The 17,647-nt window shown below is 38.1% G+C and overlaps 1 protein-coding gene across 2 annotated transcripts in view; it reads left to right on the forward strand.

Moving 5' to 3' along the window:
• LOC134883864 (dipeptidyl aminopeptidase-like protein 6) overlaps positions 1–17,647 on the forward strand; it is a 193,991-nt gene that overhangs the window by 78,899 nt on the left and 97,445 nt on the right. The window lies entirely within an intron of this gene.

Below are 17,647 nucleotides of genomic sequence, written 5' to 3' on the forward strand. Positions count from 1 at the left end.
TCTTTTTGCGTCTCCAGGAGTGACGTCTATGCGTCAATTCAGTCACGTTTTCAGCATGAGGACAACTGACGTGTTATTACACGCAGTGACACAAACGTAAACAACAATGGAAGGAGGAGAAAGATGCGTGTTTTCTAGTTGGAAATACAGTCACTATTTTGAGTTTGTGTTCGGTCATCGGTTACATAAAGATGTAGCCGGTCTGGTCTGACACGTCAATTTGTTACTGACTATGCATTGTGTTGTGGATGATGTGGAATGAGACGAAGAGATCTTCTGCCTTGCCAACCAAGATTTATTTTCTTCACACTCTCCTCAGCGGAGCCTGAAGCCGACTGAGGAAAGTAGCGCGAATCTACCGGAACTAACGATGTCTAGGGTCACAAAATAAAAGCGTACTTATCAAAATAAAAGCTCCCCAAAATAAATATACAGTAACAAGTATTTACAAAGAAAATATGAATAGAAGTGGATTATTGGTGAAATATAAATATTATAAATTAATACATCGGTTACATAAAGATGACAATATTAAGGTTTGTTGTACACTCTGTGCTGGAGACAAAGTGCTATCTAGCTTCAAAAACACTACGTAAAATTTGAAAAAACATTTGGACTAATGCAGGAGGTCCCCCACCACCCAAACAACAAAAGCTGAACTTTGGTGCAAAACCAGTAAGTGGGGAAGAGATGAAGAAGTTGGTCGGGCAGTATGTTGGACTCATTTTTATGTTGAGGCGGCGGGGGGTGTTGTCTGCAGCTGCTGAATGTAACTAATAAAGTAACTTGTAATCTAACTTAGTTACTTTTATAATCAAGTAATGAGTAAAGTAACTAAGTTACTTTTTAAATGAGTAATCAGTAATCAGATTACTTTTTCAATGTAACTGTGGCAACACTGCACACAACAACCAATAAGGTGAGAGAGTCAGAGTGAACGTTAACATGTGTATTTATTGTGTTAACTAAAATAACACCAACACATTTTCTTTGAGTGAGGGAGAGTGGGAGACAAAGGAGATTGTGCCAAACAAAAGAAACAAATATAACAATACAATACCTATCACTAAATCTATCCTCAAACTAAAACCCTCACTATCTGAATACTAAGAATGGGACAAAGCAAAACACATGGCAACCATCCACTAACCTAGTGTGTCTAACAGATGTTACTGTGATGAGATGTAGAGGGTACCCCAAACTTACCTCCCACCACACAGACATTCAAAAATGCTAAGAAAACAAGATTCACAGTAGAATCAGCAACTAACAAACAATAATACAGAGGCTCTGTAGTCAGCAGCAGGCCCAGAGTTGTGGTGGAATAGTCAGTTTAGTTTATGAAGGTTCCTAACGGAGTGAAATGAGCCAGAAGTACCTTAGTTGCAGCCATAAGAGCTGTTCGAATTCTCTAGATGATAGGAAAGTAGCTTTGAAACTTCCTTTATAACCTCCTTTAGCTTACGACCTTCCTTTACGAAAGGAAAGGAGAAAATGCTTTCCCACAATGCCTTGTATCTGCAACTTTTACCATGACACAATATTCAGCCGTTCGCAGAAACAATCGATCGTGTCCGAGAAATGAATATCATGAAAGTTACGGTGCTTATGAAGCTGTTCGCTCTGCTATCGTATGTCGTCGTCCCCCCGGACTTGATCAATAGGGACTGGAATCGGACTTGACTTGGAAATGTTTTAAATGACTTGGACTTGACTCGGACTTGAACACTGGAGACTTGAAGCTGAACTTGGACTCGAGGCATAGTGACTTGACTACAACACTGCGGTGCAAAGTATATGTCTTTCAGTAGTCCGCTTTTCCCACAGCAGACACACATTAATAACATCCGCTGGCGCATCATAAAATCGTTGGATAGTGGTAGTGCAGTCGGATTCTCAAAGCACCGCAGTCCTTTTAACCCCGTGATGTTTCACACAGGGGTCAAGGTGTAGTGGATAGGAATAGACGATAGGAGCTGATTTTTGGACAATTCGACCGTACCCCGGGTCTGAGAGGAAGAATGCTTCCTGGGTGCCTCCTTCATGACTGGCCGTGGCTGCTGATAGGCCAGCTGAGGGTGTAGTACAGCCTGCCTGGCACGTAACAGCCTGTCTAATTATTTGAGAAATGATGGCGCTTGGAGTGATTTAGATGTCTTCCTTTTTACATATATTCGTTCTTATGTCCATGACTTAATAAAGCTTTCAGACTCACTTGTTAAAAGTAAATTAATTTATTGTCACTTAGACTGCAAGTGACACCATAATTTTAAAAAAGTATGTAACTCCATTGTTTAGTGTTCAGGTCTGACACTTCTTGTGAGCTGTATTGAGAGGGATATTGCAGTGTGAATTTCATATGAGGGGAAAGTCTGAGTGTAGAATAGAATCAGCACATTTATTATTCATGAACTGGAGACTGTGGTCACTGCAAAGAAATGTATTAGCGGTCAACTCCCTCAACTGGCATGAGTCAGCCAGGCCGTGAATCTTTTCTAATTAAACTGTATGTATTTATACAAAACTCAGGCCAAACAGGCATGACTCAAATCACATATGAAATATGTTAGTACATGTCAGCTCTATTTCCGGCCTTTTCCAATATCTATCCCCTTCTTTTTGTCAGTATAGGTCTTGAGCCATTTCTGAAACTAGTACAGTATTTAATATTAATGTATTTTGTCACTGGTGTTGTCAGGATTGGAGAGAGGACCCAGATGCAAAAGCAATAGAGGAGACAGGGGTTCAAATGTAACAGAGGGCAAGCTTTTATTTATAAAAAAAAGCTGTTAACAAAAATGCAGACAAAAGGTAGAACGAAAGAAAAGTATTAAATTAAAACACGGACAAACCAGTGGAAGAGGGAGGGCTGAAAACGGGAGATCCAAAAGGGTTCAGGGCACAGGCAAAATAACGACAACGTGACAAAGAACACAAAGGAAAGACCAGACTAAATACAGAAGAGGGTAATCACAAGAAAAGAAACAGCTGGGAAGGGGGAGGAGAAACAAAGGGGCAACAGGTGAGCACGATCAGACAACCAGACAGGAGGGAAACTAAAGACAGGAAGTGACAAAACAAGACACATTTCAAAGTTAAACTAAACTAAAAATACAGAAACTTTGATCCTGACAGGTGTTCTTCATTCTTTGAGTGATTTAAAAAGGAATCATGTTGTGGCCATAATCTCAGTCAGTTATCACTTTCTTAGGGCTACATTTGATTCTCCTGGTCTCATTTTAAAAAACGTAAAACAAAACAAAAAAACAAGTAGGCTGGCATTTCATTCACCTTTACTTCCTTTTTTGTTTTGTTCCTTTTTATTCTGTTTGATTTTATTGCTTGTAGTGTAAAATATGTTCCCATTTAAATGTAAATGATACATGTTCATGTACACTATTGAAAGATACCACAGTGTTATTGTCGTATGCACACTAGGTACAATATTTATGGGAGTTGTTATAAGTCAGGATCCTTCATCAATGCAATATGAATATAATTAAGGCATAAAACAATAGAACACATTTAAAAAATATATAAAAATAGAGCAAGAAGAATAAAATATCAATTAAAAAGTGCAAGAGAAGTTTGCAAGTGACCAGTGTCATGGCATTTTATCATTAAATGTTACTTAAAATGTGTTTTTTTTAGTACAACATTTAAAAAAGAATTTTTGCAATATTGAGCCATGTATGTCCTGCCGTGTACTTTTTAGGATCCAGGAAATTAAAAAAAGTATGCAAAATTGTATTCAAATTCAAGGAGCTCTATTGGCCTGACCGTATCAAAAACATAGTATCGCAAAAGCATGTTGTAAAAGGTGTTACCACAACAAAATAATAATAAAAAATAACACTAAACTGTCATTACACATTCCTTATTGATGTATAAAGCAATGCCACTGGGTTACTTTGATACTGAAGACAACTTAAAGACATGATCATTCTCAGGGATTTTCTACCGTTTTAGATGGAAGTTGAACCAGAAAGTTTTCAAAATGTGTTTTTTGTTTTTTAATTGACAGTTTGGTTAAAAATGATAAAGTTCACTTTCACTTCCCTAAAAGGTGTTGAGGTAGTATTGTTCATCCTCTTTGTAAGGGTTGTCAGGTCTGCTTATCCGAGCAATGATTTTAGTGAGTTGAATGTCTAAAGAAAAAACACCTGGATGATGGAAGAAGCTAGAGAAAGAAAAGATCTACGAATTTGAAATGAGCAGATTTCTACACTAAAATGGTTAATTTTCCTTTTTGTCCAAACACTTATGATATTTTTATTTGAGCACTATATGATAATGATGAATGTGAGTTTCATTGTCTCTCCATCTACTGATAACTGATCACTGTTGATTCTTGCTTGTTTTATTTTTTTATTATGAAATGAGTGTATTTCTGAGATGCGAGATGTTCTTTTGGGTGTGTATTGTGTTACACACAGTAAGAGCAGATGAATACTTCCTTATTCTGCTATTATACTCTTGTTAGCTATTACTTGCACAAAATCCTAGGTTGTTCCCCGCAGTAATTGCAATCAAATATTTATATTTGAATTTGACAAAGCTTCTTTCATTATGCAATGATAATGGAACATTTGTCTGTTTAAAGGCCTATGTCGCATGCAAATAACACAAGCTGTTGACAGTAAGGGAACATATTTTGGGGAATGACACTCCAAAATGTCTTATTAACAATGGCAATGCGCTGCTCTTTTTCGACCAATATTATCAAAAGGACTTGGCAGAGCTTGGTAAACACCCCTTTCTCTCAACCACACCATATTTGTTGTAGATGGCTGTTATTTTGAATCGACTGGCTCCCCATGTCCATGTCAAAGCTCTGTCAGGAAATGTCCCCATCCTTTGGAGTGGAGTTGGTGTGTGGCACTTTATCAAAGCTCGGTAGGGGTTTGTTTGGACTAATTTGTGCTCACCCTGAGAGTTACTCCTGAGTGCATCTGACTGGAATTTGTACACTGCTAAAAATGTGATCCAGGAACCAAACTGAAAATCTTTTCTTTATAACCTCTTGGTTGTTGAATATTGTATTCATAACGAATCGGTTAGCTTACACTGAAAAAACTGTGATGTAATTAAATGTATTATGTCAACAAGTACCACATAACTGTATTAGATTAGTTGAAAGCAATAGTATTTAGTTTAAATCAAAAATATTAGGTTCAACTTAATATTATTGCTTTCAACTAACCTAATACAGCTATGTGGAACTTGTTGACATAATACATTTAATTAAAGTCAACATGTAATGTGTTGGATTGGTGACTGCGATTCCAGAAGTCACTGCAAAAATATCAAAACATATTGACATAAATACAGTCAAGTACCCCACAAATATATATATTTTTAAATTATGATCGAGTATTAAACCAAGTTTTGGAGATAAACATATTTAACGTTCAAACCATATAGATAACATAAACATTTAAAAACCAGGATGTTTCTATATGCTCTCTGAGTTTCCAAAGCAATCTAGATTGCCCCTGGTTACTGTTATCTGTCTAACCCCCAGTGTGAGGATGTGTGAGCATGTGTGCAGTAAAGGTGTTAAGTCCTAGCTGCAGACTGTGCTGCAGCAGATAACAGCAGAATTAGTAAAGGTTGACAGCTGTAAAGGCCTGCTGATGAAACTGCTGAAAGGTGATAAGACTGTGACTTCAGATGGACCCCGAATCCAACAGATATTATTCAGAGGGAGGGCTGCTGATCCTGAACGCCCCCAGATGATAACAGGATGCAGTGATTCATTGTTGAATGCTTCTGCGGTAAATGAGACGAATCAGAGCGATTTGATGCTCTCTTTCATGTCGATCATGCTGTCTAAACAGAAACGATTTCATACACAATTTCTTTTGACTTTATCTTTTACTTGAAGCCTAGATCTATGTGTAACATTTTCGCACCAACATTAAAGAGGGTTTTTTCTACCTCCTCTTTATTTTGAGGACTGAAGACACCAAGCATCCATTGTCATCTGAGAGGTAATCCACTACCCCTGTTTACTCTAGGATTCTATTTCCCGTCTGATCCTCTTGCACAATTGCAGCCTGAGCGTCTGGGTTATGTACAATTGGCCAAAAAACATCCAAACAACGCCATGATGCACTCTCTCTTTGGCACCAATGTCTACTAATTATCGCCAGCCCACTGTAGCTTTGCGTCCATTTGATGAAAAGGGTAAGAGAGAGAGTGGGAGGTGGACTTCCTGTCCCAGCAGTGTTCCCTAATCAACCCGCAAAACAACGGAGGATTATTCAAACGTACACTTGGGCTCTAGTTGCAAAAAAGATTTTCTCTTCTCGATTACAGCCTCACAGCTGCCGGATGGCATTTTCATAATAACATGAATGATCATTTGTTGTTGTTGTTGTTGTTATGTGGGCAATCCAGGAAGAATTGTTTAAAGCCAGGGAGAGTAGTTTGTCTGGCATATGTTAGAACATTATTTTTGCAATGTGTAATCATGTTCATTAACGATGATTGTTTTCTGGATTCTTCAAATAATTGTGTCAGAAAATACTGAAATGTATCAATCCCAGTTCCTCTAAATCCAATGTGATATTTATGTCTTGTTTTGTCAATCCAAAAAATGAAGATATTCAGTTTTAGACTGAATAAAAGTCCCTATACAGTATTTAACACACTGCAACAACAAATTACTTTTAAGGTTAATGAAAAGTGTTTGATGATCGAACTATATAATATTTAACAAATGATGCTCTACAGAACATGAAAGTATTGTTGTCTGGGACAAAAAAGGATGGCAAATTTCCGAAAATAGGTCCTGGGCAAAGACAGGTTAAAAAAAAGAACATTACATTGGAGCAAGACACCAAGACTTCAATGGCTTCATACTTTTCTTGTAGTTGTCTTTGTTATGATTCAATTGACTTTTCAGCAAGAAATATTACCAGTCCCCTCATACAGTACAGTGGCCTCCTGGTCCCTCCTGTGCGGGGGCCTCTGCCCCTGTAAAGCCCTTAATGAATTCATCAATGCATATTTCACTTTACTAGACGAGGTGCTCCTTGTGATCGCAGCTCTCTGTGGTGTCTTATTATCAGCTTATCTCTCTTTAGCTTTGCTTCCTTTGGATTTGTAAGATGGGGTATTAGGTGAGCTACTAAATCAGGATTTATCTGAATTTTAATTCTTCTGCAGGAAATGATGCTCGAAGCCAATACTTAAAGCAGTTCATTTTTCACTCATTGTTTGCAGACCGAATTATTCTGCTACAGAGAGAAAGAAATTGCGTTCCAGTGTTTGAGTACACTTTATTGAAAGCACAGCATCTTCAAATTTGAACCCCTGATAAATAATACATAAAGAACAGTCTAATCCTTTCCATCTCCTCCCTAGCCATGATTCTGTACTGAGCAAATTGTTTATCTGACTGCTTTTCTGTCCTCCCTAGATGCATTCGTCTTCACTCTAACAGCTTGTATTTCTGCTCAGTGGGAAGCATTGGACTCTCACGGGTCTTCATTGACACTTTGATCAACCGACCATGCAGTGTTTTGATTTAGCTTTGATTTGACAGTCTGAGTGCAATGTTTCCCCCCCAGAAACACACCTTGCTCACTGACACGAGCTGTGTATTTGTATTTCTACAATGTCATTCTCAGCAGATGGCTGACTGAGCGTTCCAAATGTAGCTGAAGTTGTCATTTTGCATCAAATACTAGTTTCTGATTCAAAACCTTTCTTTTCTTCATGAAGGCTCTGACTTTGTGTCATTCTGTCGTAACTCTAGCAGTAATTCAAACAATCTCATTTTTACCATCATATACCCAAAAGCAACTGAGTTACAAAGATGATATATCTTCTGGATTATTGATGATAACCAGAATGTGTTCAATCAGTATTTACAGTATAGAAATACATATTTGAATCCATAGATATTCAATGATGAAGAGAATAATGAAGTGAATAGAGAATATTAAACCTTCAGTTCAACCTTTAGAATTTTCTTATTTGCTTGCATGGTTTTTGTTTTGCTGTTTTTTTATTTCACTTTTTTGTTCTTTGTCCTTGCAGCTTTGGATAACATTGTGTATTTCTTCATAGAATAGTATATATAGCATACTATTGTCAATGGAAATGGAGGAGGAATTCCTCTTGAATCATCATGCACACAGCACTGCACACACAAGTGAAATGTGCTCTCTGCATTTAACCCTTTCTGGTATTAAGAGCTAATATTTAGCACCCGGGGAGCAGTGAAGGGTCTGGGATCAAGGGCACATTTCCAGTGCTTCCGAGTTCACTCTCTGTACTTCTTACTGGGTCTCTTTCTGGCAACCCATCCGGTTCCAAAGTTGAGTCCCTTAAGACGGGCTACTGTCGCCCACTACTACTCTGTCCACAGTAAAATATGTTGTATTGTCCACACATGTTTGGTTTAGGGCTGCATACCCATCAGAACAGTATATTCAGTTGTTGGCATACGTGAAACATGGTTGTATATATATGTGAAATATACAGTATACAAAAAAAGATAGAAAATGTTCTGGCAAGTCATATTAACAGATACGATGCAGGGCTCAAGTCAATCATTTATATTTCCATGGGTCTTATATGAAACCATGAACCATCTTTAGCCTAAATAAAAAGTCTGCCTATGACTGCATTTTTCACAGTATAAGACACTGATAACAGTACGTTCGCTACCATACATTTTCTTTTTCTCTCGTTATCAGTCTTCCATACTATCTTCTGCCTCCTGATGTCACACTTTGTTCCATTGATAGACTTACCCCTCATTTTGCAGAGCCCTGCTTTCCAGGCCTGATATTTGCTGTGGAATGCATTTGCTCACGAATCAGTTTCAAGTAAATTAGTTCGGCAGGTTTTCCCGCGGCCTATCGGAAAATTCTCCAGCAGCTTGTGTCCCTTGCTGAAGAACAGTGGAAGGTCAAGTCGTCTACCCCAGGCAATTGAGTGGCTGGCCTGTTGCTTGATAAGAGGAAGTGTACTGCCAGAGAGGGAGTGTAAGGCAGGGAACTGGCTTCTGGCATTCAGAAGTCTTCACTCCTTAACCCCCTCCCTGGTGTTCTCCTCTGTTGCTAACAAAGCAGGTCACTGTTTAATTATATTGGGCAACTATACAATGATTAATCATCAAAGCAAACATAACGTCACACAGCTATTATGTTGCACCAGCATAACATGTGTTAAGTCGTAACATTTAGGTGTAAAGGTCCATTAAATGTTATGCTCAAACATAAATGTGTCTTTGAAAAATAATACAGAAAATAAAAGGGCTCATTTGAACCCTCTCAGCGAATAATAAAAACCTCTTCCATAGAAAGACTTTAGATGAGTCTAGATTCTTTATAACCTCATAGACGATTGTCACATTATTGTCCTCGTTTTAAACAAACTGAGGTTTAATAAAACAAATAACTTCATCATAATATAAATTGACGGGCAGACCAAGGCAGTGCGGACGGGAAACATAACATCCTCCACCCTGATCCTCAACACAGGAGCCCCTCAAGGCTGTGTGCTTAAGCCCTCTCCTCTACTCCCTGTTTGTGAAATCGCTTCCATACATTTGACCATAATATAGCCCTCATAGCTACTGATGTAATACGTGTTACTATACTGTAGCTACTGTCCACGTCAGAACATGTTTTGTACTTTATTTTAGGGTACATTTGTTAAAGGTTTTCAGAGAGAGAAATTCTTCACCATATGCATCTCATGATAAACTCTATTCAAGCAAAAAAATCCTTGTTATTGAAAACCATGTCATTACTGGTATGCAGGTGGCTTTGATCTAGAATCAGGAAAGCTCAATAAAAGGAGTAATTTTGATAATGAATCACTGCCGTCGAGGTTATGTGGTTTTTCTTTGTCAAATCTACTTTTTCATACCCAGTTGCTTATCTTCCGTCTAAGGAGACAAGAAGTTTAATGAGGTATTTTATTGCCTGCTTTGAGGAACTATCCCCCTGCTTCCAATCTCACTTTTAATATTCTAATTCAGCCACACCTCATCTTCATACAAAATAATACTCTACTCTATACGCTGCATATCTGGAATACTTTTTCTTCTATAAATACCCCTTAATAAGCTTGAGATCAAGGCTGATTTGTTCCATCTTCAAAGCTGCAGGCAGAGTAATTGAGATGTAAATGTACAGATCTGTTTTATCTCTTGCCTTTGGGATACAGACTTGGTGCCAGTATTACCTTCAGATCATCACTTTCTTCCTGATGCTATGATGTCCCTGCTGTATTATTTTGAAGTGAACTGACAAGAAACATGTAGTATATCACGGCAGGGCGGCTTTTGTTAGTTGTGTTATTCCAAGGGGTTTGTCGAGTAGAAAATTGGCAACAGTGCCTATAAAAAAGGATCTTTTTACAGTCCCCCTCATATTCAAGATCCATTGCAGTACAGTTTTATTTGTATTTTTGCACTATTCACCCACTATTGTGGTGTCTATCCATAAAGTCTGTGTTTTCAAATTCCCCCTATGGCACTAGTGTCCTACCTGTGAGAACCTTGCCGTATATCATCTAGTCTTCTTCTGCCTGTGTTAGAGAGCACCACAACCAAGCTCCATTTCTATCTCAGCACCACCTTGCACTCCTGGCCCGATTAGAAACCCAAGGGCATGGCTAACACAGCATAGAAACTTGGGCAGTGACAAATTCCCAACAAAGCTTTTCTCTGAGGAATGAAACTACCATGGAGGTTAAAGGAATGAGAGGCAAGTGGGAGACCAAGGGAGGTGGGGGGAGCGAAAGACCTGGCTGATGAAAGGACTTGTGGCCTGCTGTGACAAATGTTGTCCCGACTTGTGATTTATCATGGTGTAGAGACTGAGCAACACCCTCAGCAGCCTCAGCTAAACCACTGCAGTTGTATATTAATAAAGATGACTTATCTTGGAAAAAGAGGATTGTTTTATTTACATTGTTTATTACTTCATTTATTTGCGCCACAACTTCACACTATGTATTTTAAGGGTCTGTTTGCTGTTTATTGTCGGTCACTTTTAAATGTTGAGACCATGAGTCATTTGGGAGAAACTGGGTATTATCTTAACGCCCCTGTGGAATAAATGCTTACAACGTTTGGAGCCACAGTTCTATTTCTCGTTTAGGCGGAGAAAAAAACTGCTGATCCACACAGTTTTGTGGCTTACTGTTTATTGAATGAGCTTTAAAGGAGCACACTGCTATAACACCAGACCAGTTGCATATAATTACGAGGCAGGTTGTGTTCTTTTTTCTGTAGTCTGAATCCCAAAGAAGTCTTTTTTTTACATGGTTAATGAACAGTCACATACATTTTAATGTAAGCAAAAAGTGTTGTTCACTTGTTGTTTGTTTTTTTAAAACAGTGTTCACTCGTTACTGGTTGTGTTTTCTTTTTTGGTTTGAATTACTGTTAGTAATACGCTGCACATTTTCAAAGGGGGAAAAAGATTAGAGGAACGTTTAAACAAATCAACATGACCTAGTGATGTTTTTCTGCTAACTAGCTTGTGAACATCTGATATACAGTAGTGGTTAGTTTTGGTCTGGTTCACACAACATTGTCAGAAATACCGCCATTTGAGATTTCAAATGTAGTAATGGTTTAGGATCAGAAACTCCAGATGTTGTCTCATCATTGGAAACCATTGGATTTTTACCTTTTGACCAAACAGAAAGGGAAAGATTGTTTATTGCTGTTAAGTGTTAACTCAAGTACAATTTGGACACATAAGATAAGATAAGATTTCTAATTCTTATAATTTTATTTAACAGCTATAATAGTGGCACTTAAAATAATCATACAGTTTTAACTTGGTTTGAATTAACTACATGTAATAAAAGGGGAATACAAATATTATTTATCATTCATCAAGTGCACCAGAAGTAGGGGGGTAGGAGTAGGGAAGGGGCCAACTGATGTTTGTAACTGAGCAAATACTACTTTTGAGGCTTGTACTCACAAGAAAATGTAGGCGCTGGAGCTACAGTAGCATTATTTAAAAATGTTAGTTAGTTAAGGTAAAAAACGTCTAGATAGTGATTTAACATTGCAATGAACAATAATGATGTGTCATACTAGAATAAATTGCTTACAGCCATGTCAATTTAGAAATAATGATAGCATTGCGGGGGACATGTGATGACTCATCATGTCCCTTCTAGTCTGTGAAAGGATTTGGCATTGAAATGCACCATTTGAGCTGTCCATTAAGTGGTTCTGAAATCTATTTTAGCACAGTGAGGCTTTTGACGGTGCCTGGATCAGTCTATGAGTTGAGCATTTACCTGCTGCTGAAGTGTGTTATAGTATGCTGGCTTTTTAGCAGGGCTCTAAATGTGTTAGCAGGTACTGTCTGGAGGCTTTACAGTAAATGTAGCAGGAAGTGTTAGTCCTTCAGAAGTTGACGGATCTGCAATCTTAGTGAAAAACATTAAGCACGGACTTAGAGTCATCCTGAAAAAAACAAACATTTAATATATGAACCAACCATTGTTGTCATGATTAAAAAGCCTTGAAAAACAATAGTATGTCCTTGCAACACCTGTTGAGAATATGTCATCAGCATGTTTTAGCTCAGGGATAAAACATTTTGTAAAACCTATACAAAATGAAAATGTTCACAGAATTCACACCTCCCTACTGCACACAAAGTATGGAAATAAGAATCACAACGTCATCTGCACAACGGTGGAATCTGGCTCTGTTGACATTTCCCGGCTGAGTGGTGTGAAGGCTGGTGAGTCACACCTGGCATAAAGTGCTGTATGCCGACAAGAGGAGAAACTGCATCCTGATACATCCCCTCTCCGTCAGGCTGATCGCTCCTAACTGTATTTATGTAAGGACCTCACATAGAGTATTCACATTGGGGAGGGAGCAAAAGGAAGTAAGAAAAGCAATTACTTTTTTTTTTTTTTCAATATCCCAATGTTTGCCGTCATGTGTCAGACAAGTTAGAGTTGAAAAAATTGAAGCACACAATCCTACGACGCTTCACCTAGGAAGCTGAGTCTCATGTGTGTGAATCCCAGACCTTTGGTCTGTGTTGACGGCACAGTAATCACTTATTCATCCACGAGGAGCCCTGAGATATTGGGTCTTATTTTGTAAGCAAGCTTCTTCCATCATAACACATTTTTATATCAAAATCGAATGTCCAAGAAATACCAATGCAGCCCATAAGGAAATAAATGGATCCTTAATCTATTTTATCAAACAAGTCATGCGATGTTATAGCAGTGAACATTTTTTGTTTTTCAAACATCCCATTACACTTGTTCCCCTGGCTATATTGTACGCACTGGGGGCTTGCTGTATTGAAGGGTTTGGTATAGGAATTAATTTAACACTGATAGATGGCTTAGGCCATGGCACTGACAGAATATGTTCTAGGAGAGTGGAGCTGGCTATAAATCCCCAAATATATTTTTTTATTTTCCATTTTCTCCAAAAATAACTGTGTTGGGACACATTTTATGGATATGGACGTGTGCATGCATAAGCTTAAAAAAACAAACAGGGACGACATTTTATACATATTTGGGTGGAATAACTGAAAAGATATACCTATATATTCTGTTTAAATAATCATACTGTATATTCTTTCTCAAAGCATAGCACTGCCTCGCTGTGATTTCTAACTTCCTAGAGTTTCATCAAGACACTGCAGCAAAGAAGACACACCAGATGTCCATGTTATGTGCATGATCCCTCTCATAACCAGGGATTTAATGCTTTTTTAGAAATGCTTTTCTCAATTTTCTCAATTAAAAAGCTGTACAGCCAGAGCTTTTCAGGAAAAGATTACTAAAATAATCAAACTTTGCTTTGGTTTGTGTTTTTCATATTAAATTGAAGAAATAAAACATACATTTAATTCAATCGACAACCACACCAGCAGCCCTTCACTTTTTAATTCAATCCAATGATAAAAGTATCAGCTCTTTCCGCGTTCCCTTGATTTGATTTTGGATTCCTTTCCTTTTTCTGTCATCTCAGCCTGTATAGGCTATTTTAAAAAAGGTTGCACGTGTATTTTTATTTTTTAGATACCTTTCAGTAATTGAGTCCATCTCATGGCTTCTTTGAATAAATCTAAAAAAAGTGTAAGCCACACATTTTGCACTGTTAATTGGATATGTCTCTTTAAGAAGAGCGATTGTTTTTTTTAACTCTGCAACCATTACCCAGGAGCTATACTTTTTTATCTACGCCTAAATAATGCTTCAGTTTTTCTGATCTTCTCTTTTCTGATTACAGCATGTATTGATTAGGTTGAAGTTTTAATTGGGTAAAAGCTGCTCCAGGAAGTTCATTAGACGGGTTGCAAGCTGGGCTTGCCTTGATTGACATGTGAGTGGATGGATCAATTTCTTAGGTACAATCAGTAAGTGCCTTAACGACTTTCCGAGAATGTGTATTTAAACAAGTCACCCCCAGAAAGCATTCATCACTGCCGTCTCGTCTCCATTTGTCAACATTATAGACGTGAGGTTTGTACGCTCTCTGTAACACAGCCTCAATAAGGTGGTGTTGTGTTCTCGGCTGCCATGGGTCTGACCACATTGCATCAGTCAACAGCCAATAGGGCTTTGGCCCTGAGTGGTCGTCATTAGTTTGTAACTGATTGATTGGCTGTTGAGAAGTCGTTTCAGATTCATACATCATCATCTTGATGGTAAACTCAAGCTGTGTTGTTGGAGGAGGCAGCTAATGTAGTTTTGAGCCATAAGTTCATGCGTCTGTAAACTCTGGGTGGGCTGTCATTCTCTTTCATACATCACGCATCATGACCTTTACTCAAATTGAAAGTATCTCGTAAGCCAATCTCTTTGAGAACATTATCCTCAATTAGACTACATTTCCATCATTGCAGATATAGCGTTAATACATGAGCTTGTGAAATATTAGACTTTTTCATGGGTTTTAGTTTTCATTCTACTAAAATAACAAATGTTGTCTCTCATTCACTTTGTCATTATTTTTTATGATTTCCTCTTTTTTTTTCTCTCACAGAAATGAATCTTTCCCACAAGCCTTCTGACCCTTCCTCTAATGCAATTTTAATTTCTGATAAACTGTCTCAACAGCTATTGGATTGTTTGATCTGTTATTTTTTGCTTGGTACGAATAGTTGTTGATCCCTTAGCTTTTTCATCTAGAGTAATTATTACTGCATAATTTTGCTTTGTCGTAGGCAAAACAATCCAATAGTGCCTAATTCTAATTAATGCTAGATTGCTAAAATAAGATAGCATTGAAAAATTCCGCTGTTGCTCCAATTTAGCTCTTAATTTATTCAAGTATGAAATGGAATATTCTGTTGTAATTGATATACAGTAGTTTCCTGTACCCTGTATTTGGGGACATATTTTGGGAAAAATAGTGAATGCACATTTAGAGAAGTAACTAACAAAAGTAAAAAGTGTCCAACAGTGAATTGTCACCTTTGAGGGCTAGCTTTTTGAAGGATATCTACTTGCTGTGCTCTGCTAGCCACATATAGCAACACTGCAGACTCTCACTCAGGATTCTAGGGGAATTGACTTCACCGAGTGCCACCTGTTTTAATTAACGGTGAAGCACATTGGGTCACTCACCTGCAATATAAAGATAAAGGTATTTATTAACATAAAGTACATCTTAGAACAAATCAAAGTAATTTCCTTGCCATGTGAAATAGGGAATTTACATCACTGTGTGTAGATGTGATTAATTTAACAAGCCCATGAAAGAATGTCTGGTTCTTATCCTAAAATGGAACATGAGAGGTTGTTTTCAGTGCCGCTGCAGTAAACTGATTATGCTTATTATATTCCAGTCTCAAAGATTTAGTTAAATTCTCGAACTGAGGGAAGTAACACTTTATTGTAGAGTCAAAGATTTTTTTACAGCTACTAATTTCTTAAATATCATTTCCAACAATCTCACTATTGACTCAGATTGAGTGTTATGACTTTTGCTGCAGCTATGAGTATAACATTTTATCCGGGTACATTATACTCAGGCCACTTAAGATTTCAGTTTCATGAATAACTCTACAGTGCTGGACGACGTTCGTGTTTTGTTTTTAATCACAGCAAGATTGTTACAAATGTCTACTTGCCAAGTTCACCAGCAAATTTACAATAGCATTGTCTTTAACAAATGAATTAATACACTACCCAGCCAAAAAAAAAGGTCACCACCTGGATTTAACTAAGCAAATAGGTAAGAGCCTCCCATTGGATAATTACTGCATGGGTGATTATGTTTCAGCTGGCAACAACTTATTTAACCCTAACTGATGCAGTGTGTAGCTTCTCATTTGTTATACAGTCATGTCGAAAGACATATCCTGTGATCGTGGAAAAGATGTTAATCTGTTTCAGAAGAGTCAAATTATTGGCATGCATCAAGCAGAGAAAACATCTAAGGAGATTGCGGAAACTACTAAAATCGAGTTAAGAACTGTCCAACGCATTATTAAAAACTGAAAGGACAGTGGGGAAACATCATCTTCGAGGAAGGAATGTGGTCGGGAAAAAAAATCTTGAATTATCATGATCACTTAAACGTTTGGTGAAATCAAATCGTAGAAAAACAACAGTAGAACTCACGGCTATGTTTAATAGTGAAAGTAAGATCATTTCCACACGCACAAGGCAAAGGGAACTGAAGGGATTGGGACTAAACAGCTGTGTAGCCGTAAAAAAAACACTTGTCAGTAAAGCTAATCTGAGAAAACGGCCTCAATTTGCTAGGGAGCATAACGATTGGACTCTGGAGCAATGGAAGAAGGTCATGTGGTCTGATGACTCCAGATTTACCCTGTTCCAGAGTGATGGGCGCATTAGGGTAAGAAGAGAGGCGGCTGAAGTGATGCACCCATCATGCCTAGTGCCTACTGTACAAGCCTGTGGGGGCAGTGCTATGATCTGGGGTTGCTGCAATTGGTCTGGTCTAGGTTCAGCAATGTTATGTGCCCAAAGAATGAGGTCAGCTGACTACCTGAATATACTGAATGACCAGGTTATTCCATCAATGCATTTTTTCTTCCCTGATGGCATGGGCATATTCCAAGAGGACAATGCCAGGATCCATCGGGCTCAAATTGTGAAAGAGGGGTTCAGGGAGCATGAGACATCATTTTCACACATGGATTGGCCACCACAGAGTCCACACCTGAACCCGGTTGAAAATCTTTGGGATGTGCTGGAGAACACTTTGCGCAGTGGTCCGAATCTCCCGTCATCAATACAAGATCTTGGCGAAAGATGAATGCAACTATGGACAGAAATACATGTTGTGACATTGCAGAAGCTTGTGGAAACGATGCCACAGCGAATGCATGCCGTAATCAAAGCTAAAGGCGGTCCAACTAAATATTAATGTGCGACCTTTTTTTGGCCAGGCAGTGTATGAAGCTTTATTTTGCAGTCACTTTTTGATAAAACTATAATAATCATCAATATGTATGTAACAATTTGGCCTAAATGATTGAAATAAGTGGGGGAAAGTCATCCTGGGGTGCAAGGGAATATTTGATGAGCCTATATTCCTCATAAATTCAACATTACAGTTCCAGCATTTAATTTTAATGTGAATTTGTAATTGATATCCACTCACTCTGCAACACGTAGCCAAGCGAGTGTGCTGTGT

The sequence above is a fragment of the Eleginops maclovinus genome, chromosome 21 (genome assembly GCF_036324505.1).
Source record: "Eleginops maclovinus isolate JMC-PN-2008 ecotype Puerto Natales chromosome 21, JC_Emac_rtc_rv5, whole genome shotgun sequence".
Lineage (NCBI taxonomy): Eukaryota > Metazoa > Chordata > Actinopteri > Perciformes > Eleginopidae > Eleginops > Eleginops maclovinus.